Genomic DNA, 23,285 nt, shown 5'->3' with positions numbered 1-23,285 from the left:
GATATGGCAACAAAGTATCCTTAGTACTATCAACGTTAAGAGCCTACCGTGACAAACAATCAATTTGGAATTTGAAGAGTTTTCTAAAGATGTTAGAAGAAATCTAAAATTGTTGACAGAACACTACAGCACAATTTTGGAAACTCATTTTATGTTTATTTGAGAGCGATAAACCTCATGTCGATTAAAGTTTACCATTGACATAAAATGTGACGTCTCCGTGACAACCAATGAATAAGGAATTTGACAAGATTTCTAAAGATGTTAAAACAAATCTAAAATTGTAGAGAGAACACTAGACAACAACTTAAGAAGCTCATTTTCCGCGATGTCGAATTCAGCTTACTATTGACATATCATCTGAAGTCTCCTTAGAGACTAACAAAAATTGCCTCAGCTGACTATATTTCAAGTCATCTTTGGCGGGTATTGGGTTAAAGTTTTCAACCAGCAATAATCACGTCTCAGTAAACTTCATAGACTATGAAATTGCCTCTGCAAAAGGATGCCTATGGCTACAAAAGTATCAACCAGTACCTGGTGTAACACTCCTGAAACAAATGGTGCATTTCTCTAACCTTACAGCATGGAACCACGCCCATTCCATGTTATGAGAGTTATTGCTGGATATGGCAACAAAGTATCCTTAGTACTATCAACGTTAAGAGCCTACCGTGACAAACAATCAATTTGGAATTTGAGGAGTTTTATAAAGATGTTAGAAGAAATCTAAAATTGTTGACAGAACACTACAGCACAATTTTGGAAACTCATTTTCTGTTTATTTGAGAGCGATAAACCTCATGTCGATTAAAGTTTACCATTGACATAAAATGCGACGTCTCCGTGACAACCAATGAATAAGGAATTTGACAAGATTTCTAAAGATGTTAAAACAAATCTAAAATTGTAGAGAGAACACTAGACAACAACTTAAGAAGCTCATTTTTCGCGATGTCGAATTCAGCTTACTATTGACATATCATCTGAAGTCTCCTTAGAGACTAACAAAAATTGCCTCAGCTGACTATATTTCAAGTCATCTTTGGCGGGTATTGGGTTAAAGTTTTCAACCAGCAATAATCACGTCTCAGTAAACTTCATAGACTATGAAATTGCCTCTGCAAAAGGATGCCTATGGCTACAAAAGTATCAACCAGTACCTGGTGTAACACTCCTGAAACAAATGGTGCATTTTTCTAACCTTACAGCATGGAACCACGCCCAGTCCATATTATTGCTGGATATGGCAACAAAGTATCCTTAGTACTATCAACGTTAAGAGCCTACCGTGACAAACAATCAATTTGGAATTTGAAGAGTTTTCTAAAGATGTTAGAAGAAATCTAAAATTGTTGACAGAACACTACAGCACAATTTTGGAAACTCATTTTCTGTTTATTTGAGAGCGATAAACCTCATGTCGATTAAAGTTTACCATTGACATCAAATGTGACGTCTCCGTGACAACCAATGAATAAGGAATTTGACAAGATTTCTAAAGATGTTAAAACAAATCTAAAATTGTAGAGAGAACACTAGACAACAACTTAAGATCTCATTTTTCGCGATGTCGAATTCAGCTTACTATTGACATATCATCTGAAGTCTCCTTAGAGACTAACAAAAATTGCCTCAGCTGACTATATTTCAAGTCATCTTTGGCGGGTATTGGGTTAAAGTTTTCAACCAGCAATAATCACGTCTCAGTAAACTTCATAGACTATGAAATTGCCTCTGCAAAAGGATGCCTATGGCTACAAAAGTATCAACCAGTACCTGGTGTAACACTCCTGAAACAAATGGTGCATTTCTCTAACCTTACAGCATGGAACCACGCCCAGTCCATGTTATGAGAGTTATTGCTGGATATGGCAACAAAGTATCCTTAGTACTATCAACGTTAAGAGCCTACCGTGACAAACAATCAATTTGGAATTTGAGGAGTTTTATAAAGATGTTAGAAGAAATCTAAAATTGTTGACAGAACACTACAGCACAATTTTGGAAACTCATTTTCTGTTTATTTGAGAGCGATAAACCTCATGTCGATTAAAGTTTACCATTGACATAAAATGTGACGTCTCCGTGACAACCAATGAATAAGGAATTTGACAAGATTTCTAAAGATGTTAAAACAAATCTAAAATTGTAGAGAGAACACTAGACAACAACTTAAGAAGCTCATTTTTCGCAATGTCGAATTCAGCTTACTATTGACATATCATCTGAAGTCTCCTTAGAGACTAACAAAAATTGCCTCAGCTGACTATATTTCAAGTCATCTTTGGCGGGTATTGGGTTAAAGTTTTCAACCAGCAATAATCACGTCTCAGTAAACTTCATAGACTATGAAATTGCCTCTGCAAAAGGATGCCAGTACCTGGTGTAACACTCCTGAAACAAATGGTGCATTTCTCTAACCTTACAGCATGGAACCACGCCCAGTCCATGTTATGAGAGTTATTGCTGGATATGGCAACAAAGTATCCTTAGTACTATCAACGTTAAGAGCCTACCGTGACAAACAATCAATTTGGAATTTGAGGAGTTTTATAAAGATGTTAGAAGAAATCTAAAATTGTTGACAGAACACTACAGCACAATTTTGGAAACTCATTTTCTGTTTATTTGAGAGCGATAAACCTCATGTCAATTAAAGTTTACCATTGACATAAAATGCGACGTCTCCGTGACAACCAATGAATAAGGAATTTGACCAGATTTCTAAAGATGTTAAAACAAATCTAAAATTGTAGAGAGAACACTAGACAACAACTTAAGAAGCTCATTTTTCGCGATGTCGAATTCAGCTTACTATTGACATATCATCTGAAGTCTCCTTAGAGACTAACAAAAATTGCCTCAGCTGACTATATTTCAAGTCATCTTTGGCGGGTATTGGGTTAAAGTTTTCAACCAGCAATAATCACGTCTCAGTAAACTTCATAGACTATGAAATTGCCTCTGCAAAAGGATGCCTATGGCTACAAAAGTATCAACCAGTACCTGGTGTAACACTCCTGAAACAAATAGTGCATTTTTCTAACCTTACAGCATGGAACCACGCCCAGTCCATATTATTGCTGGATATGGCAACAAAGTATCCTTAGTACTATCAACGTTAAGAGCCTACCGTGACAAACAATCAATTTGGAATTTGAAGAGTTTTCTAAAGATGTTAGAAGAAATCTAAAATTGTTGACAGAACACTACAGCACAATTTTGGAAACTCATTTTCTGTTTATTTGAGAGCGATAAACCTCATGTCGATTAAAGTTTACCATTGACATAAAATGCGACGTCTCCGTGACAACCAATGAATAAGGAATTTGACAAGATTTCTAAAGATGTTAAAAAAAATCTAAAATTGTAGAGAGAACACTAGACAACAACTTAAGAAGCTCATTTTTCACGATGTCGAATTCAGCTTACTATTGACATATCATCTGAAGTCTCCTTAGAGACTAACAAAAATTGCCTCAGCTGACTATATTTCAAGTCATCTTTGGCGGGTATTGGGTTAAAGTTTTCAACCAGCAATAATCACGTCTCAGTAAACTTTATAGACTATGAAATTGCCTCTGCAAAAGGATGCCTATGGCTACAAAAGTATCAACCAGTACCTGGTGTAACACTCCTGAAACAAATGGTGCATTTTTCTAACCTTACAGCATGGAACCACGCCCAGTCCATATTATTGCTGGATATGGCAACAAAGTATCCTTAGTACTATCAACGTTAAGAGCCTACCGTGACAAACAATCAATTTGGAATTTGAAGAGTTTTCTAAAGATGTTAGAAGAAATCTAAAATTGTTGACAGAACACTACAGCACAATTTTGGAAACTCATTTTCTGTTTATTTGAGAGCGATAAACCTCATGTCGATTAAAGTTTACCATTGACATAAAATGTGACGTCTCCGTGACAACCAATGAATAAGGAATTTGACAAGATTTCTAAAGATGTTAAAACAAATCTAAAATTGTAGAGAGAACACTAGACAACAACTTAAGATCTCATTTTTCGCGATGTCGAATTCAGCTTACTATTGACATATCATCTGAAGTCTCCTTAGAGACTAACAAAAATTGCCTCAGCTGACTATATTTCAAGTCATCTTTGGCGGGTATTGGGTTAAAGTTTTCAACCAGCAATAATCACGTCTCAGTAAACTTCATAGACTATGAAATTGCCTCTGCAAAAGGATGCCTATGGCTACAAAAGTATCAACCAGTACCTGGTGTAACACTCCTGAAACAAATGGTGCATTTCTCTAACCTTACAGCATGGAACCACGCCCAGTCCATGTTATGAGAGTTATTGCTGGATATGGCAACAAAGTATCCTTAGTACTATCAACGTTAAGAGCCTACCGTGACAAACAATCAATTTGGAATTTGAGGAGTTTTATAAAGATGTTAGAAGAAATCTAAAATTGTTGACAGAACACTACAGCACAATTTTGGAAACTCATTTTCTGTTTATTTGAGAGCGATAAACCTCATGTCGATTAAAGTTTACCATTGACATAAAATGCGACGTCTCCGTGACAACCAATGAATAAGGAATTTGACCAGATTTCTAAAGATGTTAAAACAAATCTAAAATTGTAGAGAGAACACTAGACAACAACTTAAGAAGCTCATTTTTCGCGATGTCGAATTCAGCTTACTATTGACATATCATCTGAAGTCTCCTTAGAGACTAACAAAAATTGCCTCAGCTGACTATATTTCAAGTCATCTTTGGCGGGTATTGGGTTAAAGTTTTCAACCAGCAATAATCACGTCTCAGTAAACTTCATAGACTATGAAATTGCCTCTGCAAAAGGATGCCTATGGCTACAAAAGTATCAACCAGTACCTGGTGTAACACTCCTGAAACAAATAGTGCATTTTTCTAACCTTACAGCATGGAACCACGCCCAGTCCATATTATTGCTGGATATGGCAACAAAGTATCCTTAGTACTATCAACGTTAAGAGCCTACCGTGACAAACAATCAATTTGGAATTTGAAGAGTTTTCTAAAGATGTTAGAAGAAATCTAAAATTGTTGACAGAACACTACAGCACAATTTTGGAAACTCATTTTCTGTTTATTTGAGAGCGATAAACCTCATGTCGATTAAAGTTTACCATTGACATAAAATGTGACGTCTCCGTGACAACCAATGAATAAGGAATTTGACAAGATTTCTAAAGATGTTAAAACAAATCTAAAATTGTAGAGAGAACACTAGACAACAACTTAAGATCTCATTTTTCGCGATGTCGAATTCAGCTTACTATTGACATATCATCTGAAGTCTCCTTAGAGACTAACAAAAATTGCCTCAGCTGACTATATTTCAAGTCATCTTTGGCGGGTATTGGGTTAAAGTTTTCAACCAGCAATAATCACGTCTCAGTAAACTTCATAGACTATGAAATTGCCTCTGCAAAAGGATGCCTATGGCTACAAAAGTATCAACCAGTACCTGGTGTAACACTCCTGAAACAAATGGTGCATTTCTCTAACCTTACAGCATGGAACCACGCCCAGTCCATGTTATGAGAGTTATTGCTGGATATGGCAACAAAGTATCCTTAGTACTATCAACGTTAAGAGCCTACCGTGACAAACAATCAATTTGGAATTTGAGGAGTTTTATAAAGATGTTAGAAGAAATCTAAAATTGTTGACAGAACACTACAGCACAATTTTGGAAACTCATTTTCTGTTTATTTGAGAGCGATAAACCTCATGTCGATTAAAGTTTACCATTGACATAAAATGCGACGTCTCCGTGACAACCAATGAATAAGGAATTTGACAAGATTTCTAAAGATGTTAAAACAAATCTAAAATTGTAGAGAGAACACTAGACAACAACTTAAGAAGCTCATTTTTCGCGATGTCGAATTCAGCTTACTATTGACATATCATCTGAAGTCTCCTTAGAGACTAACAAAAATTGCCTCAGCTGACTATATTTCAAGTCATCTTTGGCGGGTATTGGGTTAAAGTTTTCAACCAGCAATAATCACGTCTCAGTAAACTTCATAGACTATGAAATTGCCTCTGCAAAAGGATGCCTATGGCTACAAAAGTATCAACCAGTACCTGGTGTAACACTCCTGAAACAAATGGTGCATTTCTCTAACCTTACAGCATGGAACCACGCCCAGTCCATGTTATGAGAGTTATTGCTGGATATGGCAACAAAGTATCCTTAGTACTATCAACGTTAAGAGCCTACCGTGACAAACAATCAATTTGGAATTTGAGGAGTTTTATAAAGATGTTAGAAGAAATCTAAAATTGTTGACAGAACACTACAGCACAATTTTGGAAACTCATTTTCTGTTTATTTGAGAGCGATAAACCTCATGTCGATTAAAGTTTACCATTGACATAAAATGCGACGTCTCCGTGACAACCAATGAATAAGGAATTTGACAAGATTTCTAAAGATGTTAAAACAAATCTAAAATTGTAGAGAGAACACTAGACAACAACTTAAGAAGCTCATTTTTCGCGATGTCAAATTCAGCTTACTATTGACATATCATCTGAAGTCTCCTTAGAGACTAACAAAAATTGCCTCAGCTGACTATATTTCAAGTCATCTTTGGCGGGTATTGGGTTAAAGTTTTCAACCAGCAATAATCACGTCTCAGTAAACTTCATAGACTATGAAATTGCCTCTGCAAAAGGATGCCTATGGCTACAAAAGTATCAACCAGTACCTGGTGTAACACTCCTGAAACAAATGGTGCATTTCTCTAACCTTACAGCATGGAACCACGCCCAGTCCATGTTATGAGAGTTATTGCTGGATATGGCAACAAAGTATCCTTAGTACTATCAACGTTAAGAGCCTACCGTGACAAACAATCAATTTGGAATTTGAGGAGTTTTATAAAGATGTTAGAAGAAATCTAAAATTGTTGACAGAACACTACAGCACAATTTTGGAAACTCATTTTCTGTTTATTTGAGAGCGATAAACCTCATGTCGATTAAAGTTTACCATTGACATAAAATGCGACGTCTCCGTGACAACCAATGAATAAGGAATTTGACAAGATTTCTAAAGATGTTAAAACAAATCTAAAATTGTAGAGAGAACACTAGACAACAACTTAAGAAGCTCATTTTTCGCGATGTCGAATTCAGCTTACTATTGACATATCATCTGAAGTCTCCTTAGAGACTAACAAAAATTGCCTCAGCTGACTATATTTCAAGTCATCTTTGGCGGGTATTGGGTTAAAGTTTTCAACCAGCAATAATCACGTCTCAGTAAACTTCATAGACTATGAAATTGCCTCTGCAAAAGGATGCCTATGGCTACAAAAGTATCAACCAGTACCTGGTGTAACACTCCTGAAACAAATGGTGCATTTCTCTAACCTTACAGCATGGAACCACGCCCAGTCCATGTTATGAGAGTTATTGCTGGATATGGCAACAAAGTATCCTTAGTACTATCAACGTTAAGAGCCTACCGTGACAAACAATCAATTTGGAATTTGAGGAGTTTTATAAAGATGTTAGAAGAAATCTAAAATTGTTGACAGAACACTACAGCACAATTTTGGAAACTCATTTTCTGTTTATTTGAGAGCGATAAACCTCATGTCGATTAAAGTTTACCATTGACATAAAATGTGACGTCTCCGTGACAACCAATGAATAAGGAATTTGACAAGATTTCTAAAGATGTTAAAACAAATCTAAAATTGTAGAGAGAACACTAGACAACAACTTAAGAAGCTCATTTTCCGCGATGTCGAATTCAGCTTACTATTGACATATCATCTGAAGTCTCCTTAGAGACTAACAAAAATTGCCTCAGCTGACTATATTTCAAGTCATCTTTGGCGGGTATTGGGTTAAAGTTTTCAACCAGCAATAATCACGTCTCAGTAAACTTCATAGACTATGAAATTGCCTCTGCAAAAGGATGCCTATGGCTACAAAAGTATCAACCAGTACCTGGGGCCTGTTTCAGAAAGGAGGTTAAGTGAAAACTCTGAGTATGTTAACCCTGAAATGAGGGAAACTCTGAGTTTTCTGTTTCAGAATGGGAGGTATGTTAAACCTGAGAAAGCAGAGTAAGACAAGCCTGTTTCAGAAAGAGAGGTAACTTATACTCAGAGTCAGTTACCATGGCAACTTACTCTGTGAACCTAACCTGGTCGGGAGCAGGTTTTCTTCGGGAAACCCAGAGTTTATTTCGTCTCCTCCCCTTTTTTAAAGAGGAAGTGGTATTTAATCACCTCATTCATTCTTTCGGTATTCATTCATTGCGCACATTTCAGTCACGCAGAGCGCATCAAATCAAGTGAATGAAATGGCATGTCCTTTTATGGACGATCCTGTGGATGAAGAGGCTGCATTAATCCGTAGGGAGTTGCATTTACGTCGGGAGAGGATTTTGAGACCCAGAGTGGATTTTTTGTCATATCCATATTCATTTTTATTTGAGCGGTACCGTTTTTCTTTACAGTCAATAAGATACATCCATAATCTCATCCATCCTTACATCAGAAACATCAGCCATCGCGGCCGTGCTCTAACATCCGAGCAGATGCTTTGCGTTGCATTACGTTTCTTTGCAAATGGTAGTTTTCTGTATAACATTGGGGATGCAGAACATATCAGTAAGGCTACTGTTTGCAGAGTTGTAAGGAAAGTGTGCCTCGCTCTTAAGCGCTTTCTCCGAATTTTTGTGCTGTTTCCTGGGCACAAACCCGTGAGAGCTAACACTATTTGTAATAATTTCTGGTGTATTGAGTAGGCTACTTACAACTGCCTGTGGTTCTGTTGGGACAGGAGGCTCCAAAAGACTAATTTTACCATCAGAATCTGTTGGGACCAACGAAAAACCCACCCCAAAGTAAAATAAATGGAAATATCGCAAATAGCCTATATAAAAACACAACACATAGGTAGACCTCTTACATTTTATGAAGGCACTTAAATCTTCTGGAGTGACTGGCTCTGATGAAGTCCCTCCAAGAATTCCCTCAGCCATTGGCCTTCCAGCATTCAGGCTCAGGGCCATCTCCTCTGCATTTGTCAGAGGTGGTGGTGCAGGTCCTCCCCCCGTTTTGCGAGCCTCTGCCTTCTTTCTGTTGGCTGAGTAGTCAAATGAGAATGAACATTTAGACCCATGTCAAAAATGCTGCTGCACTGCTAGACACTGGATGCTATTTAGTTATTTATATGTCAAATGTTTGTAAAGTCAGGTAGACTACAACCATGATATGTTCAAGCCTTACCTGATTGAATTATGTTTTTATATTTCATTTTCAGCTGCTGCCATGTTCTTTTAATGCCTGCAGGATTGCACCTACATGAAAATTAAAATTAGGTTGAATAACACACTGTTCTTCCAGTTTCACTTCTGATATTATAACAGTTGGGCAAGTCACTTATATTACTAACTACAACTGGCTTCTTCAACAGTGTAATTAGATTAATGTAATAATGACTATCTCTAGAAAGTATTGGTCTACTTATTACTAATTACTTTCTAAATCCCATATCAACCTCAACCACTTGAACAATACAAGGAGAGACAAGAAACTGCACTTTTAATGCTTTCAAATAAACATTATACAATTGCATGAATTATTCTTGAAAAAATATATCTTTTAAAATTTGATGTTAAATCCACTATTGTTTTATACAGAATTGCTTTATAGTTTATGCAGCATTTAATGCAATTACATCAGATTTTACTTTAAATTACGGAATTAAATTACAGTTTTTAGATTACATAGAAATTAATTACACACAACACTGTATAACAGTAATTCAAATGTAAACTTACGCATTGACTCGAGCAGCTATTTTCTCCCAAGCTAACTCTCTGTCCTTCGCCGCTGCAGCCGTGTTGCTTTTTTTTTTTAAATATATGTTCGTACTCTCCATATGCTTGCATAAGCACATCCAGTTCTGCTGATGAAAAATATGAAGACCTCTTTTTGTCTGGCGCTGTTGCCATGGTGACTCGTAATATCTGCGCTCCATTGATAATGGCTTTTTATAGTTGTGGTGCACGCGCTTAACTCAGAGTAGGTCAACTCAGAGTTGATTGAACTAACTCATTTCAGCTGTTCTGTAACCGAAAACTCAGAGTTTCCCATCTCAGGGTAAGTCAACTCAGAGTTCAAGTTTTAACTCAGAGTTGGTTGAACCTCCTTATTGAAACAGGCCCCAGGTGTAACACTCCTGAAACAAATGGTGCATTTCTCTAACCTTACAGCATGGAACCACGCCCAGTCCATGTTATGAGAGTTATTGCTGGATATGGCAACAAAGTATCCTTAGTATTATCAACGTTAAGAGCCTACCGTGACAAACAATCAATTTGGAATTTGAGGAGTTTTATAAAGATGTTAGAAGAAATCTAAAATTGTTGACAGAACACTACAGCACAATTTTGGAAACTCATTTTCTGTTTATTTGAGAGCGATAAACCTCATGTCGATTAAAGTTTACCATTGACATAAAATGCGACGTCTCCGTGACAACCAATGAATAAGGAATTTGACAAGATTTCTAAAGATGTTAAAACAAATCTAAAATTGTAGAGAGAACACTAGACAACAACTTAAGAAGCTCATTTTCCGCGATGTCGAATTCAGCTTACTATTTACATATCATCTGAAGTCTCCTTAGAGACTAACAAAAATTGCCTCAGCTGACTATATTTCAAGTCATCTTTGGCGGGTATTGGGTTAAAGTTTTCAACCAGCAATAATCACGTCTCAGTAAACTTCATAGACTATGAAATTGCCTCTGCAAAAGGATGCCTATGGCTACAAAAGTATCAACCAGTACCTGGTGTAACACTCCTGAAACAAATGGTGCATTTCTCTAACCTTACAGCATGGAACCACGCCCAGTCCATGTTATGAGAGTTATTGCTGGATATGGCAACAAAGTATCCTTAGTATTATCAACGTTAAGAGCCTACCGTGACAAACAATCAATTTGGAATTTGAGGAGTTTTATAAAGATGTTAGAAGAAATCTAAAATTGTTGACAGAACACTACAGCACAATTTTGGAAACTCATTTTCTGTTTATTTGAGAGCGATAAACCTCATGTCGATTAAAGTTTACCATTGACATAAAATGTGACGTCTCCGTGACAACCAATGAATAAGGAATTTGACAAGATTTCTAAAGATGTTAAAACAAATCTAAAATTGTAGAGAGAACACTAGACAACAACTTAAGATCTCATTTTTCGCGATGTCGAATTCAGCTTACTATTGACATATCATCTGAAGTCTCCTTAGAGACTAACAAAAATTGCCTCAGCTGACTATATTTCAAGTCATCTTTGGCGGGTATTGGGTTAAAGTTTTCAACCAGCAATAATCACGTCTCAGTAAACTTCATAGACTATGAAATTGCCTCTGCAAAAGGATGCCTATGGCTACAAAAGTATCAACCAGTACCTGGTGTAACACTCCTGAAACAAATGGTGCATTTTTCTAACCTTACAGCATGGAACCACGCCCAGTCCATATTATTGCTGGATATGGCAACAAAGTATCCTTAGTACTATCAACGTTAAGAGCCTACCGTGACAAACAATCAATTTGGAATTTGAAGAGTTTTCTAAAGATGTTAGAAGAAATCTAAAATTGTTGACAGAACACTACAGCACAATTTTGGAAACTCATTTTCTGTTTATTTGAGAGCGATAAACCTCATGTCGATTAAAGTTTACCATTGACATAAAATGTGACGTCTCCGTGACAACCAATGAATAAGGAATTTGACAAGATTTCTAAAGATGTTAAAACAAATCTAAAATTGTAGAGAGAACACTAGACAACAACTTAAGATCTCATTTTTCGCGATGTCGAATTCAGCTTACTATTGACATATCATCTGAAGTCTCCTTAGAGACTAACAAAAATTGCCTCAGCTGACTATATTTCAAGTCATCTTTGGCGGGTATTGGGTTAAAGTTTTCAACCAGCAATAATCACGTCTCAGTAAACTTCATAGACTATGAAATTGCCTCTGCAAAAGGATGCCTATGGCTACAAAAGTATCAACCAGTACCTGGTGTAACACTCCTGAAACAAATGGTGCATTTCTCTAACCTTACAGCATGGAACCACGCCCAGTCCATGTTATGAGAGTTATTGCTGGATATGGCAACAAAGTATCCTTAGTACTATCAACGTTAAGAGCCTACCGTGACAAACAATCAATTTGGAATTTGAGGAGTTTTATAAAGATGTTAGAAGAAATCTAAAATTGTTGACAGAACACTACAGCACAATTTTGGAAACTCATTTTCTGTTTATTTGAGAGCGATAAACCTCATGTCGATTAAAGTTTACCATTGACATAAAATGCGACGTCTCCGTGACAACCAATGAATAAGGAATTTGACAAGATTTCTAAAGATGTTAAAACAAATCTAAAATTGTAGAGAGAACACTAGACAACAACTTAAGAAGCTCATTTTTCGCGATGTCGAATTCAGCTTACTATTGACATATCATCTGAAGTCTCCTTAGAGACTAACAAAAATTGCCTCAGCTGACTATATTTCAAGTCATCTTTGGCGGGTATTGGGTTAAAGTTTTCAACCAGCAATAATCACGTCTCAGTAAACTTCATAGACTATGAAATTGCCTCTGCAAAAGGATGCCTATGGCTACAAAAGTATCAACCAGTACCTGGTGTAACACTCCTGAAACAAATGGTGCATTTCTCTAACCTTACAGCATGGAACCACGCCCAGTCCATGTTATGAGAGTTATTGCTGGATATGGCAACAAAGTATCCTTAGTACTATCAACGTTAAGAGCCTACCGTGACAAACAATCAATTTGGAATTTGAGGAGTTTTATAAAGATGTTAGAAGAAATCTAAAATTGTTGACAGAACACTACAGCACAATTTTGGAAACTCATTTTCTGTTTATTTGAGAGCGATAAACCTCATGTCGATTAAAGTTTACCATTGACATAAAATGTGACGTCTCCGTGACAACCAATGAATAAGGAATTTGACAAGATTTCTAAAGATGTTAAAACAAATCTAAAATTGTAGAGAGAACACTAGACAACAACTTAAGAAGCTCATTTTCCGCGATGTCGAATTCAGCTTACTATTGACATATCATCTGAAGTCTCCTTAGAGACTAACAAAAATTGCCTCAGCTGACTATATTTCAAGTCATCTTTGGCGGGTATTGGGTTAAAGTTTTCAACCAGCAATAATCACGTCTCAGTAAACTTCATAGACTATGAAATTGCCTCTGCAAAAGGATGCCTATGGCTACAAAAGTATCAACCAGTACCTGGTGTAACACTCCTGAAACAAATGGTGCATTTCTCTAACCTTACAGCATGGAACCACGCCCAGTCCATGTTATGAGAGTTATTGCTGGATATGGCAACAAAGTATCCTTAGTACTATCAACGTTAAGAGCCTACCGTGACAAACAATCAATTTGGAATTTGAGGAGTTTTATAAAGATGTTAGAAGAAATCTAAAATTGTTGACAGAACACTACAGCACAATTTTGGAAACTCATTTTCTGTTTATTTGAGAGCGATAAACCTCATGTCGATTAAAGTTTACCATTGACATAAAATGCGACGTCTCCGTGACAACCAATGAATAAGGAATTTGACAAGATTTCTAAAGATGTTAAAACAAATCTAAAATTGTAGAGAGAACACTAGACAACAACTTAAGAAGCTCATTTTTCGCGATGTCGAATTCAGCTTACTATTGACATATCATCTGAAGTCTCCTTAGAGACTAACAAAAATTGCCTCAGCTGACTATATTTCAAGTCATCTTTGGCGGGTATTGGGTTAAAGTTTTCAACCAGCAATAATCACGTCTCAGTAAACTTCATAGACTATGAAATTGCCTCTGCAAAAGGATGCCTATGGCTACAAAAGTATCAACCAGTACCTGGTGTAACACTCCTGAAACAAATGGTGCATTTTTCTAACCTTACAGCATGGAACCACGCCCAGTCCATATTATTGCTGGATATGGCAACAAAGTATCCTTAGTACTATCAACGTTAAGAGCCTACCGTGACAAACAATCAATTTGGAATTTGAAGAGTTTTCTAAAGATGTTAGAAGAAATCTAAAATTGTTGACAGAACACTACAGCACAATTTTGGAAACTCATTTTCTGTTTATTTGAGAGCGATAAACCTCATGTCGATTAAAGTTTACCATTGACATAAAATGTGACGTCTCCGTGACAACCAATGAATAAGGAATTTGACAAGATTTCTAAAGATGTTAAAACAAATCTAAAATTGTAGAGAGAACACTAGACAACAACTTAAGATCTCATTTTTCGCGATGTCGAATTCAGCTTACTATTGACATATCATCTGAAGTCTCCTTAGAGACTAACAAAAATTGCCTCAGCTGACTATATTTCAAGTCATCTTTGGCGGGTATTGGGTTAAAGTTTTCAACCAGCAATAATCACGTCTCAGTAAACTTCATAGACTATGAAATTGCCTCTGCAAAAGGATGCCTATGGCTACAAAAGTATCAACCAGTACCTGGTGTAACACTCCTGAAACAAATGGTGCATTTCTCTAACCTTACAGCATGGAACCACGCCCAGTCCATGTTATGAGAGTTATTGCTGGATATGGCAACAAAGTATCCTTAGTACTATCAACGTTAAGAGCCTACCGTGACAAACAATCAATTTGGAATTTGAGGAGTTTTATAAAGATGTTAGAAGAAATCTAAAATTGTTGACAGAACACTACAGCACAATTTTGGAAACTCATTTTCTGTTTATTTGAGAGCGATAAACCTCATGTCGATTAAAGTTTACCATTGACATAAAATGCGACGTCTCCGTGACAACCAATGAATAAGGAATTTGACCAGATTTCTAAAGATGTTAAAACAAATCTAAAATTGTAGAGAGAACACTAGACAACAACTTAAGAAGCTCATTTTTCGCGATGTCGAATTCAGCTTACTATTGACATATCATCTGAAGTCTCCTTAGAGACTAACAAAAATTGCCTCAGCTGACTATATTTCAAGTCATCTTTGGCGGGTATTGGGTTAAAGTTTTCAACCAGCAATAATCACGTCTCAGTAAACTTCATAGACTATGAAATTGCCTCTGCAAAAGGATGCCTATGGCTACAAAAGTATCAACCAGTACCTGGTGTAACACTCCTGAAACAAATAGTGCATTTTTCTAACCTTACAGCATGGAACCACGCCCAGTCCATATTATTGCTGGATATGGCAACAAAGTATCCTTAGTACTATCAACGTTAAGAGCCTACCGTGACAAACAATCAATTTGGAATTTGAAGAGTTTTCTAAAGATGTTAGAAGAAATCTAAAATTGTTGACAGAACACTACAGCACAATTTTGGAAACTCATTTTCTGTTTATTTGAGAGCGATAAACCTCATGTCGATTAAAGTTTACCATTGACATAAAATGTGACGTCTCCGTGACAACCAATGAATAAGGAATTTGACAAGATTTCTAAAGATGTTAAAACAAATCTAAAATTGTAGAGAGAACACTAGACAACAACTTAAGATCTCATTTTTCGCGATGTCGAATTCAGCTTACTATTGACATATCATCTGAAGTCTCCTTAGAGACTAACAAAAATTGCCTCAGCTGACTATATTTCAAGTCATCTTTGGCGGGTATTGGGTTAAAGTTTTCAACCAGCAATAATCACGTCTCAGTAAACTTCATAGACTATGAAATTGCCTCTGCAAAAGGATGCCTATGGCTACAAAAGTATCAACCAGTACCTGGTGTAACACTCCTGAAACAAATGGTGCATTTCTCTAACCTTACAGCATGGAACCACGCCCAGTCCATGTTATGAGAGTTATTGCTGGATATGGCAACAAAGTATCCTTAGTACTATCAACGTTAAGAGCCTACCGTGACAAACAATCAATTTGGAATTTGAGGAGTTTTATAAAGATGTTAGAAGAAATCTAAAATTGTTGACAGAACACTACAGCACAATTTTGGAAACTCATTTTCTGTTTATTTGAGAGCGATAAACCTCATGTCGATTAAAGTTTACCATTGACATAAAATGCGACGTCTCCGTGACAACCAATGAATAAGGAATTTGACAAGATTTCTAAAGATGTTAAAACAAATCTAAAATTGTAGAGAGAACACTAGACAACAACTTAAGAAGCTCATTTTTCGCGATGTCGAATTCAGCTTACTATTGACATATCATCTGAAGTCTCCTTAGAGACTAACAAAAATTGCCTCAGCTGACTATATTTCAAGTCATCTTTGGCGGGTATTGGGTTAAAGTTTTCAACCAGCAATAATCACGTCTCAGTAAACTTCATAGACTATGAAATTGCCTCTGCAAAAGGATGCCTATGGCTACAAAAGTATCAACCAGTACCTGGTGTAACACTCCTGAAACAAATGGTGCATTTCTCTAACCTTACAGCATGGAACCACGCCCAGTCCATGTTATGAGAGTTATTGCTGGATATGGCAACAAAGTATCCTTAGTACTATCAACGTTAAGAGCCTACCGTGACAAACAATCAATTTGGAATTTGAGGAGTTTTATAAAGATGTTAGAAGAAATCTAAAATTGTTGACAGAACACTACAGCACAATTTTGGAAACTCATTTTCTGTTTATTTGAGAGCGATAAACCTCATGTCGATTAAAGTTTACCATTGACATAAAATGCGACGTCTCCGTGACAACCAATGAATAAGGAATTTGACAAGATTTCTAAAGATGTTAAAACAAATCTAAAATTGTAGAGAGAACACTAGACAACAACTTAAGAAGCTCATTTTTCGCGATGTCAAATTCAGCTTACTATTGACATATCATCTGAAGTCTCCTTAGAGACTAACAAAAATTGCCTCAGCTGACTATATTTCAAGTCATCTTTGGCGGGTATTGGGTTAAAGTTTTCAACCAGCAATAATCACGTCTCAGTAAACTTCATAGACTATGAAATTGCCTCTGCAAAAGGATGCCTATGGCTACAAAAGTATCAACCAGTACCTGGTGTAACACTCCTGAAACAAATGGTGCATTTCTCTAACCTTACAGCATGGAACCACGCCCAGTCCATGTTATGAGAGTTATTGCTGGATATGGCAACAAAGTATCCTTAGTACTATCAACGTTAAGAGCCTACCGTGACAAACAATCAATTTGGAATTTGAGGAGTTTTATAAAGATGTTAGAAGAAATCTAAAATTGTTGACAGAACACTACAGCACAATTTTGGAAACTCATTTTCTGTTTATTTGAGAGCGATAAACCTCATGTCGATTAAAGTTTACCATTGACATAAAATGCGACGTCTCCGTGACAACCAATGAATAAGGAATTTGACAAGATTTCTAAAGATGTTAAAACAAATCTAAAATTGTAGAGAGAACACTAGACAACAACTTAAGAAGCTCATTTTTCGCGATGTCGAATTCAGCTTACTATTGACATATCATCTGAAGTCTCCTTAGAGACTAACAAAAATTGCCTCAGCTGACTATATTTCAAGTCATCTTTGGCGGGTATTGGGTTAAAGTTTTCAACCAGCAATAATCACGTCTCAGTAAACTTCATAGACTATGAAATTGCCTCTGCAAAAGGATGCCTATGGCTACAAAAGTATCAACCAGTACCTGGTGTAACACTCCTGAAACAAATGGTGCATTTCTCTAACCTTACAGCATGGAACCACGCCCAGTCCATGTTATGAGAGTTATTGCTGGATATGGCAACAAAGTATCCTTAGTACTATCAACGTTAAGAGCCTACCGTGACAAACAATCAATTTGGAATTTGAGGAGTTTTATAAAGATGTTAGAAGAAATCTAAAATTGTTGACAGAACACTACAGCACAATTTTGGAAACTCATTTTCTGTTTATTTGAGAGCGATAAACCTCATGTCGATTAAAGTTTACCATTGACATAAAATGTGACGTCTCCGTGACAACCAATGAATAAGGAATTTGACAAGATTTCTAAAGATGTTAAAACAAATCTAAAATTGTAGAGAGAACACTAGACAACAACTTAAGAAGCTCATTTTCCGCGATGTCGAATTCAGCTTACTATTGACATATCATCTGAAGTCTCCTTAGAGACTAACAAAAATTGCCTCAGCTGACTATATTTCAAGTCATCTTTGGCGGGTATTGGGTTAAAGTTTTCAACCAGCAATAATCACGTCTCAGTAAACTTCATAGACTATGAAATTGCCTCTGCAAAAGGATGCCTATGGCTACAAAAGTATCAACCAGTACCTGGGGCCTGTTTCAGAAAGGAGGTTAAGTGAAAACTCTGAGTATGTTAACCCTGAAATGAGGGAAACTCTGAGTTTTCTGTTTCAGAATGGGAGGTATGTTAAACCTGAGAAAGCAGAGTAAGACAAGCCTGTTTCAGAAAGAGAGGTAACTTATACTCAGAGTCAGTTACCATGGCAACTTACTCTGTGAACCTAACCTGGTCGGGAGCAGGTTTTCTTCGGGAAACCCAGAGTTTATTTCGTCTCCTCCCCTTTTTTAAAGAGGAAGTGGTATTTAATCACCTCATTCATTCTTTCGGTATTCATTCATTGCGCACATTTCAGTCACGCAGAGCGCATCAAATCAAGTGAATGAAATGGCATGTCCTTTTATGGACGATCCTGTGGATGAAGAGGCTGCATTAATCCGTAGGGAGTTGCATTTACGTCGGGAGAGGATTTTGAGACCCAGAGTGGATTTTTTGTCATATCCATATTCATTTTTATTTGAGCGGTACCGTTTTTCTTTACAGTCAATAAGATACATCCATAATCTCATCCATCCTTACATCAGAAACATCAGCCATCGCGGCCGTGCTCTAACATCCGAGCAGATGCTTTGCGTTGCATTACGTTTCTTTGCAAATGGTAGTTTTCTGTATAACATTGGGGATGCAGAACATATCAGTAAGGCTACTGTTTGCAGAGTTGTAAGGAAAGTGTGCCTCGCTCTTAAGCGCTTTCTCCGAATTTTTGTGCTGTTTCCTGGGCACAAACCCGTGAGAGCTAACACTATTTGTAATAATTTCTGGTGTATTGAGTAGGCTACTTACAACTGCCTGTGGTTCTGTTGGGACAGGAGGCTCCAAAAGACTAATTTTACCATCAGAATCTGTTGGGACCAACGAAAAACCCACCCCAAAGTAAAATAAATGGAAATATCGCAAATAGCCTATATAAAAACACAACACATAGGTAGACCTCTTACATTTTATGAAGGCACTTAAATCTTCTGGAGTGACTGGCTCTGATGAAGTCCCTCCAAGAATTCCCTCAGCCATTGGCCTTCCAGCATTCAGGCTCAGGGCCATCTCCTCTGCATTTGTCAGAGGTGGTGGTGCAGGTCCTCCCCCCGTTTTGCGAGCCTCTGCCTTCTTTCTGTTGGCTGAGTAGTCAAATGAGAATGAACATTTAGACCCATGTCAAAAATGCTGCTGCACTGCTAGACACTGGATGCTATTTAGTTATTTATATGTCAAATGTTTGTAAAGTCAGGTAGACTACAACCATGATATGTTCAAGCCTTACCTGATTGAATTATGTTTTTATATTTCATTTTCAGCTGCTGCCATGTTCTTTTAATGCCTGCAGGATTGCACCTACATGAAAATTAAAATTAGGTTGAATAACACACTGTTCTTCCAGTTTCACTTCTGATATTATAACAGTTGGGCAAGTCACTTATATTACTAACTACAACTGGCTTCTTCAACAGTGTAATTAGATTAATGTAATAATGACTATCTCTAGAAAGTATTGGTCTACTTATTACTAATTACTTTCTAAATCCCATATCAACCTCAACCACTTGAACAATACAAGGAGAGACAAGAAACTGCACTTTTAATGCTTTCAAATAAACATTATACAATTGCATGAATTATTCTTGAAAAAATATATCTTTTAAAATTTGATGTTAAATCCACTATTGTTTTATACAGAATTGCTTTATAGTTTATGCAGCATTTAATGCAATTACATCAGATTTTACTTTAAATTACGGAATTAAATTACAGTTTTTAGATTACATAGAAATTAATTACACACAACACTGTATAACAGTAATTCAAATGTAAACTTACGCATTGACTCGAGCAGCTATTTTCTCCCAAGCTAACTCTCTGTCCTTCGCCGCTGCAGCCGTGTTGCTTTTTTTTTTTAAATATATGTTCGTACTCTCCATATGCTTGCATAAGCACATCCAGTTCTGCTGATGAAAAATATGAAGACCTCTTTTTGTCTGGCGCTGTTGCCATGGTGACTCGTAATATCTGCGCTCCATTGATAATGGCTTTTTATAGTTGTGGTGCACGCGCTTAACTCAGAGTAGGTCAACTCAGAGTTGATTGAACTAACTCATTTCAGCTGTTCTGTAACCGAAAACTCAGAGTTTCCCATCTCAGGGTAAGTCAACTCAGAGTTCAAGTTTTAACTCAGAGTTGGTTGAACCTCCTTATTGAAACAGGCCCCAGGTGTAACACTCCTGAAACAAATGGTGCATTTCTCTAACCTTACAGCATGGAACCACGCCCAGTCCATGTTATGAGAGTTATTGCTGGATATGGCAACAAAGTATCCTTAGTATTATCAACGTTAAGAGCCTACCGTGACAAACAATCAATTTGGAATTTGAGGAGTTTTATAAAGATGTTAGAAGAAATCTAAAATTGTTGACAGAACACTACAGCACAATTTTGGAAACTCATTTTCTGTTTATTTGAGAGCGATAAACCTCATGTCGATTAAAGTTTACCATTGACATAAAATGCGACGTCTCCGTGACAACCAATGAATAAGGAATTTGACAAGATTTCTAAAGATGTTAAAACAAATCTAAAATTGTAGAGAGAACACTAGACAACAACTTAAGAAGCTCATTTTCCGCGATGTCGAATTCAGCTTACTATTTACATATCATCTGAAGTCTCCTTAGAGACTAACAAAAATTGCCTCAGCTGACTATATTTCAAGTCATCTTTGGCGGGTATTGGGTTAAAGTTTTCAACCAGCAATAATCACGTCTCAGTAAACTTCATAGACTATGAAATTGCCTCTGCAAAAGGATGCCTATGGCTACAAAAGTATCAACCAGTACCTGGTGTAACACTCCTGAAACAAATGGTGCATTTCTCTAACCTTACAGCATGGAACCACGCCCAGTCCATGTTATGAGAGTTATTGCTGGATATGGCAACAAAGTATCCTTAGTATTATCAACGTTAAGAGCCTACCGTGACAAACAATCAATTTGGAATTTGAGGAGTTTTATAAAGATGTTAGAAGAAATCTAAAATTGTTGACAGAACACTACAGCACAATTTTGGAAACTCATTTTCTGTTTATTTGAGAGCGATAAACCTCATGTCGATTAAAGTTTACCATTGACATAAAATGTGACGTCTCCGTGACAACCAATGAATAAGGAATTTGACAAGATTTCTAAAGATGTTAAAACAAATCTAAAATTGTAGAGAGAACACTAGACAACAACTTAAGATCTCATTTTTCGCGATGTCGAATTCAGCTTACTATTGACATATCATCTGAAGTCTCCTTAGAGACTAACAAAAATTGCCTCAGCTGACTATATTTCAAGTCATCTTTGGCGGGTATTGGGTTAAAGTTTTCAACCAGCAATAATCACGTCTCAGTAAACTTCATAGACTATGAAATTGCCTCTGCAAAAGGATGCCTATGGCTACAAAAGTATCAACCAGTACCTGGTGTAACACTCCTGAAACAAATGGTGCATTTTTCTAACCTTACAGCATGGAACCACGCCCAGTCCATATTATTGCTGGATATGGCAACAAAGTATCCTTAGTACTATCAACGTTAAGAGCCTACCGTGACAAACAATCAATTTGGAATTTGAAGAGTTTTCTAAAGATGTTAGAAGAAATCTAAAATTGTTGACAGAACACTACAGCACAATTTTGGAAACTCATTTTCTGTTTATTTGAGAGCGATAAACCTCATGTCGATTAAAGTTTACCATTGACATAAAATGTGACGTCTCCGTGACAACCAATGAATAAGGAATTTGACAAGATTTCTAAAGATGTTAAAACAAATCTAAAATTGTAGAGAGAACACTAGACAACAACTTAAGATCTCATTTTTCGCGATGTCGAATTCAGCTTACTATTGACATATCATCTGAAGTCTCCTTAGAGACTAACAAAAATTGCCTCAGCTGACTATATTTCAAGTCATCTTTGGCGGGTATTGGGTTAAAGTTTTCAACCAGCAATAATCACGTCTCAGTAAACTTCATAGACTATGAAATTGCCTCTGCAAAAGGATGCCTATGGCTACAAAAGTATCAACCAGTACCTGGTGTAACACTCCTGAAACAAATGGTGCATTTCTCTAACCTTACAGCATGGAACCACGCCCAGTCCATGTTATGAGAGTTATTGCTGGATATGGCAACAAAGTATCCTTAGTACTATCAACGTTAAGAGCCTACCGTGACAAACAATCAATTTGGAATTTGAGGAGTTTTATAAAGATGTTAGAAGAAATCTAAAATTGTTGACAGAACACTACAGCACAATTTTGGAAACTCATTTTCTGTTTATTTGAGAGCGATAAACCTCATGTCGATTAAAGTTTACCATTGACATAAAATGCGACGTCTCCGTGACAACCAATGAATAAGGAATTTGACAAGATTTCTAAAGATGTTAAAACAAATCTAAAATTGTAGAGAGAACACTAGACAACAACTTAAGAAGCTCATTTTTCGCGATGTCGAATTCAGCTTACTATTGACATATCATCTGAAGTCTCCTTAGAGACTAACAAAAATTGCCTCAGCTGACTATATTTCAAGTCATCTTTGGCGGGTATTGGGTTAAAGTTTTCAACCAGCAATAATCACGTCTCAGTAAACTTCATAGACTATGAAATTGCCTCTGCAAAAGGATGCCTATGGCTACAAAAGTATCAACCAGTACCTGGTGTAACACTCCTGAAACAAATGGTGCATTTCTCTAACCTTACAGCATGGAACCACGCCCAGTCCATGTTATGAGAGTTATTGCTGGATATGGCAACAAAGTATCCTTAGTACTATCAACGTTAAGAGCCTACCGTGACAAACAATCAATTTGGAATTTGAGGAGTTTTATAAAGATGTTAGAAGAAATCTAAAATTGTTGACAGAACACTACAGCACAATTTTGGAAACTCAT

General features: G+C 36.7%; 2 long non-coding RNA genes and 30 other non-coding genes across 32 annotated transcripts; all 32 read right to left on the bottom strand.

Moving 5' to 3' along the window:
* Window positions 1-366: 366 nt before the first annotated feature.
* On the bottom strand, window positions 367-507 carry LOC144385551 (U4 spliceosomal RNA). The gene has a single exon (XR_013451811.1). It is a non-coding gene; the product is annotated as a U4 spliceosomal RNA (small nuclear RNA).
* A 485-nt stretch (window positions 508-992) lies between these two features.
* Window positions 993-1,133, bottom strand: LOC144385550 (U4 spliceosomal RNA). Its single transcript, XR_013451810.1, has one exon. It is a non-coding gene; the product is annotated as a U4 spliceosomal RNA (small nuclear RNA).
* Window positions 1,134-1,608: 475 nt separating this feature from the next.
* Window positions 1,609-1,749, bottom strand: LOC144385549 (U4 spliceosomal RNA). The gene has a single exon (XR_013451809.1). It is a non-coding gene; the product is annotated as a U4 spliceosomal RNA (small nuclear RNA).
* A 485-nt stretch (window positions 1,750-2,234) lies between these two features.
* On the bottom strand, window positions 2,235-2,375 carry LOC144385548 (U4 spliceosomal RNA). Its single transcript, XR_013451808.1, has one exon. It is a non-coding gene; the product is annotated as a U4 spliceosomal RNA (small nuclear RNA).
* A 463-nt stretch (window positions 2,376-2,838) lies between these two features.
* Window positions 2,839-2,979, bottom strand: LOC144385547 (U4 spliceosomal RNA). The gene has a single exon (XR_013451807.1). It is a non-coding gene; the product is annotated as a U4 spliceosomal RNA (small nuclear RNA).
* A 476-nt stretch (window positions 2,980-3,455) lies between these two features.
* LOC144385607 (U4 spliceosomal RNA) lies at window positions 3,456-3,596 on the bottom strand. The gene has a single exon (XR_013451868.1). It is a non-coding gene; the product is annotated as a U4 spliceosomal RNA (small nuclear RNA).
* A 475-nt stretch (window positions 3,597-4,071) lies between these two features.
* LOC144385546 (U4 spliceosomal RNA) lies at window positions 4,072-4,212 on the bottom strand. Its single transcript, XR_013451806.1, has one exon. It is a non-coding gene; the product is annotated as a U4 spliceosomal RNA (small nuclear RNA).
* Window positions 4,213-4,697: 485 nt separating this feature from the next.
* On the bottom strand, window positions 4,698-4,838 carry LOC144385544 (U4 spliceosomal RNA). Its single transcript, XR_013451804.1, has one exon. It is a non-coding gene; the product is annotated as a U4 spliceosomal RNA (small nuclear RNA).
* Window positions 4,839-5,313: 475 nt separating this feature from the next.
* LOC144385543 (U4 spliceosomal RNA) lies at window positions 5,314-5,454 on the bottom strand. Its single transcript, XR_013451803.1, has one exon. It is a non-coding gene; the product is annotated as a U4 spliceosomal RNA (small nuclear RNA).
* Window positions 5,455-5,939: 485 nt separating this feature from the next.
* LOC144385542 (U4 spliceosomal RNA) lies at window positions 5,940-6,080 on the bottom strand. The gene has a single exon (XR_013451802.1). It is a non-coding gene; the product is annotated as a U4 spliceosomal RNA (small nuclear RNA).
* Window positions 6,081-6,565: 485 nt separating this feature from the next.
* LOC144385541 (U4 spliceosomal RNA) lies at window positions 6,566-6,706 on the bottom strand. Its single transcript, XR_013451801.1, has one exon. It is a non-coding gene; the product is annotated as a U4 spliceosomal RNA (small nuclear RNA).
* A 485-nt stretch (window positions 6,707-7,191) lies between these two features.
* On the bottom strand, window positions 7,192-7,332 carry LOC144385540 (U4 spliceosomal RNA). Its single transcript, XR_013451800.1, has one exon. It is a non-coding gene; the product is annotated as a U4 spliceosomal RNA (small nuclear RNA).
* Window positions 7,333-7,817: 485 nt separating this feature from the next.
* Window positions 7,818-7,958, bottom strand: LOC144385539 (U4 spliceosomal RNA). Its single transcript, XR_013451799.1, has one exon. It is a non-coding gene; the product is annotated as a U4 spliceosomal RNA (small nuclear RNA).
* A 790-nt stretch (window positions 7,959-8,748) lies between these two features.
* LOC144385323 (uncharacterized) lies at window positions 8,749-9,943 on the bottom strand. Its single transcript, XR_013451555.1, has 3 exons — window positions 9,278-9,943; window positions 8,958-9,134; window positions 8,749-8,861 (listed from the first exon to the last, which is right to left on the bottom strand). It is a non-coding gene; the product is annotated as an uncharacterized LOC144385323 (long non-coding RNA).
* A 730-nt stretch (window positions 9,944-10,673) lies between these two features.
* LOC144385538 (U4 spliceosomal RNA) lies at window positions 10,674-10,814 on the bottom strand. The gene has a single exon (XR_013451798.1). It is a non-coding gene; the product is annotated as a U4 spliceosomal RNA (small nuclear RNA).
* Window positions 10,815-11,298: 484 nt separating this feature from the next.
* On the bottom strand, window positions 11,299-11,439 carry LOC144385537 (U4 spliceosomal RNA). Its single transcript, XR_013451797.1, has one exon. It is a non-coding gene; the product is annotated as a U4 spliceosomal RNA (small nuclear RNA).
* Window positions 11,440-11,914: 475 nt separating this feature from the next.
* Window positions 11,915-12,055, bottom strand: LOC144385536 (U4 spliceosomal RNA). Its single transcript, XR_013451796.1, has one exon. It is a non-coding gene; the product is annotated as a U4 spliceosomal RNA (small nuclear RNA).
* Window positions 12,056-12,540: 485 nt separating this feature from the next.
* LOC144385535 (U4 spliceosomal RNA) lies at window positions 12,541-12,681 on the bottom strand. The gene has a single exon (XR_013451795.1). It is a non-coding gene; the product is annotated as a U4 spliceosomal RNA (small nuclear RNA).
* Window positions 12,682-13,166: 485 nt separating this feature from the next.
* LOC144385533 (U4 spliceosomal RNA) lies at window positions 13,167-13,307 on the bottom strand. The gene has a single exon (XR_013451793.1). It is a non-coding gene; the product is annotated as a U4 spliceosomal RNA (small nuclear RNA).
* Window positions 13,308-13,792: 485 nt separating this feature from the next.
* On the bottom strand, window positions 13,793-13,933 carry LOC144385532 (U4 spliceosomal RNA). The gene has a single exon (XR_013451792.1). It is a non-coding gene; the product is annotated as a U4 spliceosomal RNA (small nuclear RNA).
* Window positions 13,934-14,408: 475 nt separating this feature from the next.
* LOC144385531 (U4 spliceosomal RNA) lies at window positions 14,409-14,549 on the bottom strand. The gene has a single exon (XR_013451791.1). It is a non-coding gene; the product is annotated as a U4 spliceosomal RNA (small nuclear RNA).
* Window positions 14,550-15,034: 485 nt separating this feature from the next.
* LOC144385530 (U4 spliceosomal RNA) lies at window positions 15,035-15,175 on the bottom strand. Its single transcript, XR_013451790.1, has one exon. It is a non-coding gene; the product is annotated as a U4 spliceosomal RNA (small nuclear RNA).
* Window positions 15,176-15,650: 475 nt separating this feature from the next.
* Window positions 15,651-15,791, bottom strand: LOC144385529 (U4 spliceosomal RNA). The gene has a single exon (XR_013451789.1). It is a non-coding gene; the product is annotated as a U4 spliceosomal RNA (small nuclear RNA).
* Window positions 15,792-16,276: 485 nt separating this feature from the next.
* LOC144385528 (U4 spliceosomal RNA) lies at window positions 16,277-16,417 on the bottom strand. Its single transcript, XR_013451788.1, has one exon. It is a non-coding gene; the product is annotated as a U4 spliceosomal RNA (small nuclear RNA).
* A 485-nt stretch (window positions 16,418-16,902) lies between these two features.
* On the bottom strand, window positions 16,903-17,043 carry LOC144385527 (U4 spliceosomal RNA). The gene has a single exon (XR_013451787.1). It is a non-coding gene; the product is annotated as a U4 spliceosomal RNA (small nuclear RNA).
* A 485-nt stretch (window positions 17,044-17,528) lies between these two features.
* LOC144385526 (U4 spliceosomal RNA) lies at window positions 17,529-17,669 on the bottom strand. The gene has a single exon (XR_013451786.1). It is a non-coding gene; the product is annotated as a U4 spliceosomal RNA (small nuclear RNA).
* A 485-nt stretch (window positions 17,670-18,154) lies between these two features.
* LOC144385525 (U4 spliceosomal RNA) lies at window positions 18,155-18,295 on the bottom strand. Its single transcript, XR_013451785.1, has one exon. It is a non-coding gene; the product is annotated as a U4 spliceosomal RNA (small nuclear RNA).
* Window positions 18,296-19,085: 790 nt separating this feature from the next.
* LOC120813118 (uncharacterized) lies at window positions 19,086-19,754 on the bottom strand. Its single transcript, XR_005710816.2, has 3 exons — window positions 19,615-19,754; window positions 19,295-19,471; window positions 19,086-19,198 (listed from the first exon to the last, which is right to left on the bottom strand). It is a non-coding gene; the product is annotated as an uncharacterized LOC120813118 (long non-coding RNA).
* A 1,256-nt stretch (window positions 19,755-21,010) lies between these two features.
* LOC144385524 (U4 spliceosomal RNA) lies at window positions 21,011-21,151 on the bottom strand. Its single transcript, XR_013451784.1, has one exon. It is a non-coding gene; the product is annotated as a U4 spliceosomal RNA (small nuclear RNA).
* A 484-nt stretch (window positions 21,152-21,635) lies between these two features.
* Window positions 21,636-21,776, bottom strand: LOC144385522 (U4 spliceosomal RNA). Its single transcript, XR_013451782.1, has one exon. It is a non-coding gene; the product is annotated as a U4 spliceosomal RNA (small nuclear RNA).
* Window positions 21,777-22,251: 475 nt separating this feature from the next.
* LOC144385520 (U4 spliceosomal RNA) lies at window positions 22,252-22,392 on the bottom strand. Its single transcript, XR_013451781.1, has one exon. It is a non-coding gene; the product is annotated as a U4 spliceosomal RNA (small nuclear RNA).
* Window positions 22,393-22,877: 485 nt separating this feature from the next.
* Window positions 22,878-23,018, bottom strand: LOC144385519 (U4 spliceosomal RNA). Its single transcript, XR_013451780.1, has one exon. It is a non-coding gene; the product is annotated as a U4 spliceosomal RNA (small nuclear RNA).
* Between the last annotated feature and the right edge of the window lie 267 nt (window positions 23,019-23,285).

The sequence above is a fragment of the Gasterosteus aculeatus genome, chromosome 12 (assembly GCF_964276395.1).
Source record: "Gasterosteus aculeatus chromosome 12, fGasAcu3.hap1.1, whole genome shotgun sequence".
NCBI classification, from domain to species: domain Eukaryota; kingdom Metazoa; phylum Chordata; class Actinopteri; order Perciformes; family Gasterosteidae; genus Gasterosteus; species Gasterosteus aculeatus.
The sequence above is the reverse complement of the archived record's forward strand: the minus strand, read 5'-3'. Positions and strand labels throughout refer to the sequence as shown.